A 4,014-nucleotide genomic window follows, 5' to 3' on the forward strand; every position below is an offset into this window, starting at 1 on the left:
TCTGCATTAAGACTTAGTATCACTGGCCCTGACCCGGAAACTCAGTTCTCTGTTTATGTCCTCTTAAAGACCATGAGATTATTGCAGCTACTACATGAAATCAAAATAGACTAATCAAAAATAGTTTAGAAGGGCTCTTGGACTGTCGGCACCCTTTCTGGTCCGGCCTTGCTGGCTCCTCCTGTGGCGTGAGCTCCCGCCTCCAACTTGAAATGCCTGTCTAGGGAGGTGGAAACAAGTGTGGGGCCTGCGGGAGCACCGTGTACCACACCGAGGAGGCCCAGTGCGATGGCTGCAGCTTCCACAGCTGCTGCTGTCTGTGCATGGTTTGCAGGAAAAATTTAGACAGCACAACAGTGGCAATTCACGATGAAGAGATCTACTAGCAGGAAATCTAATCCTGCTATATGGAAAGAAATTTGGGCCGAAAGGCTATGGTTATGGCCAGGCGCCCGCGCGCTCAACATGGACCGCTGGGAGACGCTTGGCATCAAGCCAGAGAGCATTCAACCCCACAGGCCTGCAACACATCCAAACACTTCTACATTTGCTCAGAGATAGGGAGGTGCTGCGAAGTGTTCCCAACGTGGGTATTCCATATATGCTGCCGAGAAGATAATTGGAGCTGGGAAGCCCTGGCATAAAAACTGCACTCGATGTGCCAAGTGTGGGAAGAGTCTTGAATCGACAACTTTGACTGAAAAAAGGAGGTGAAGTCTATTGTAAAGGATGTGATGTTAAGAACCTTGAGCCCAAGGGCTTCGGCTATGGCCAAGGAGCAGGGGCTCTCGTTCATGCTCAGTGAAGGTGAAAACCCAGAACTAAGCATCGCCCACGGAGAATATCTTCATATTCTAGGCACAGATAATCTTGTACCACTAAACTACTGTGAAATTCCACCAGCATTTTACTGTTACCCTGTTCTTGGATAGGCTGGCTAACTTGTAGGAAGAGAGCACTGTATCCTTTTGCTTTATTCTCCAGCGTTTTTGAGAACAATTTCTTTTTAAATAAAACTTCAGCTTGAAAAAAAAATAGTTTAGAAGCGGCTTTTAGTAAAAGTTGCTTTTAAGTATTACGAAATGTCCAGGCGTTCATTTATAATACAAGTTTGTATTTCCACATTAGTGCAATAATTGAGTAAAATGAGCTATAGCCTTGACCCTTTCTGTTTCTTCAGCTACTGCCATTTTACAGCTAAACTTCTTAAAAGGTTATAGATACTGCCTCTCCTTTTCTATCTCATGTTTTCTCCTCAGTTCACTCCAATTTCCACCACAACTCTTAGCACTGCACAGAAACTTCATGGAATTGTCTGTTTTAGCCACTAGAGTAACTCTGGCATGAAAAGCAGCATCTAACTATAATAGGTTCTCAATAAATACTTGTTACAAAATGAATAAATACAATGGAATGCTAACCGCCAACTAAAATGATGATATTTATGAAGTTCTTAGTAATATGGTAAAATGTCTAGGATCAAATACTAAAAAGAAGAAAAAATATAGAAAATTATACATTTCATATGATTGTAACTTTTAAAATATATGGAAAAAAGACTGGAAGGAAATACCCTAAAATGTAGTTTTCTGGAGTGGGATTAGAAATGATCTTTCAGAGAGACCACATGGAAAGATGGCTGACATCAGTTGCCAGATCATCTCCCAAACAAGAGAAAGTTTTAGTTGAAAAAAACAAAGCAAAACATAACTTAGGTGTAATTCTGAGAGAAAAGTGCCAGAACATATTGGAGATTCCATGGGAAGAATTTATAGAGCAAGATTTGACAGAGATGAATTTGAAGTCCCATGGAAGGGAACATGATTGACTGTTACTTGTAAGCACCATGTACTGTCTCAGAGATTAAACCAGGATTGCTGATAAAATTCACACCGTTAAGAGACCATAGGGCTAGGGAAACATAAAGGATCTCAAAGATTTCTAGCTTCCCTTGTCAAGAAAAGATAGGAAATCTGCCCACTGCACATAGTACACCACCACCTACAAATAACTATGAATTGAAAAACCATCACAAAAAGGATGTCTATAATGGAAGTATCCATCCAGAACTAGACACCCACCAAAGTATCCACAAGCAAAGCCAAAAGTTCTTACCCTACACATGGTATAGACACATTCTTAAGAGTATGAGTGTGTGTGTGTAAGCTCTATCTCAAAAAAAGAACATCAAAAACAAGAAGTGACAGCTGCTCCAGATGAGAAAAAATCAGTGCAAGAAATCTAGAAGTAAAAAAAAAAAAAAAAGAAATCTAGAAGTATGAAAAATCAGAGTGACGGAACACCCTCAAAGGAACACACCAGCTCCCTGGCAATGGATGCCAACCATAATTAAATACTGAAATGACAGATAAAGAATTCCAAATATGAGTTGTAAGGAAGCTTAATGAAATTCAAGAGAAAATGGAGAACCAACTCAAAGAAACCAGAAAAACTAGAGAAAATAAATGAAAAATTTACTAAAGAGATAAATATATTTAATAAAGGCAAAGTAGAAATTATAGAAATGAAATATTCATTTAGGGAAATACAAATCACAGTGAAGAGTTTTAAGAATAGACTAAAACAAACAGAAAAAAGAATTTCAGAACTTGAAGGCAATTCTTTCAAATTAACCCAGTCAGTTGAAAGTAAAAAACAAAGAATCAGTAGAAACAAAGCCTATAAGATATATAAAATGGTCAAGTCATAGGCATCTCTGAGAGTGAAGAAGAAAAAGCACAAGGCCTAGGAAATCTATTTGAGGGAATAATTGAGGAGAACTTCTCTGATCTTGCTTGAGATCTAGATATATAGAATATCCCAGATATGGATACCTGGGATACCAGGTATGGATACCTGGGAGACTCATTGCAAAAAGGGAATCACCAAAGCATGTAGTCATCAGACTGGCCAAAGTCAACATGAAGGAGGCAAGAATTTTGTATCTTGGCTAAACTAAGTTTTTTGAATGAAGGAGAAATAAAGTCTTTCACAGAAAAGCAAACCCTATGAGAATTTGTCACTACTAGATCCTCCCTAGAGGAAATGCTCAAAAGTGCACTATACATGCAGCAGCAAAAGAGACATTAACCTGTGTAAAAACATCCAAAGTTATAGCACACAACTCTTATAAAATAATAGCATAAGAGAAAAAACGAAGCAATAAAATATCATCCAACAGAGCAGCACTCACTTACTAATAGGTGTACTAACATTCAGTGGGAATGGTCTGAATGCTCCCCTTAAAGGACACCTGGCTGAATGGATAAAAACACAACCCAAGTATCTGATGTCTCCAGAAAACACATCTAATTCACAAGGACTCCCACAGAGTTGCAGTGAAGAGATGAAAAAAAATGCCCCAAATGGAAACCAAAAGCAAGTAGGTGTAGCCAATCTCATATCTGATAAAGTAAACTTTAAATTAACAATGACTAATAAAAGGGCAAAGATGGTAATTATCTAATGGAAAGTGAAGAATTTAACAAGAAGATGTAACAATCCTAAATACAGATACACCTAACAAAGGAGCTCCCGGTTTCAAAAAACAAATTCTTCTGAAGGAGGGAGCAAGATAGTGGCCGAGTAACAGCTTCTTTGCAACTGAGTGTGTGAGATTGGGGAGAGATGACTCTAGGTATCTCTGGCTTGTGGGCTTTGCCCAGAAAGATCCCTTGGGAACACACAGAGAAAGTGAGAGACTTCTGGACCCCAGGCAGAGAACAAAAGCAGTGGAGAACTGGCAAGTGTTGCATTTGTTCAGTCTGAGGCTGCAGCTGCCACAGCTATAATTACAATAGCAGTGAGATTTCAAACAGGGAAGGCTTTCCCTGTGGGCTGTTTTGTTTTTCTGGACTTGGGCACTTGGTGAAACTACTTTGGGAGAACTTGGGTGAGAGTGCGGATGACTTTAAGCATTGTCTAGGGCCCCAGCCTGAGCCACTGAACCGGAATGGAGTGAATATTGTTTGGCTGTGGGCTGCCCATGCAGCCATTGTGGGAGAACTGCCCCTG

At 39.8% G+C, this 4,014-nt stretch overlaps 1 pseudogene; it reads left to right on the forward strand.

The window, feature by feature from the left end:
• The first annotated feature begins 212 nt into the window (after positions 1-212).
• On the forward strand, positions 213-1,029 carry LOC100965432 (annotated as a pseudogene).
• The last annotated feature ends 2,985 nt before the right edge of the window (positions 1,030-4,014 follow it).

This window comes from Otolemur garnettii, unplaced genomic scaffold (assembly GCF_000181295.1).
Source record: "Otolemur garnettii isolate 467f Iridium unplaced genomic scaffold, OtoGar3 scaffold00118, whole genome shotgun sequence".
Lineage (NCBI taxonomy): Eukaryota > Metazoa > Chordata > Mammalia > Primates > Galagidae > Otolemur > Otolemur garnettii.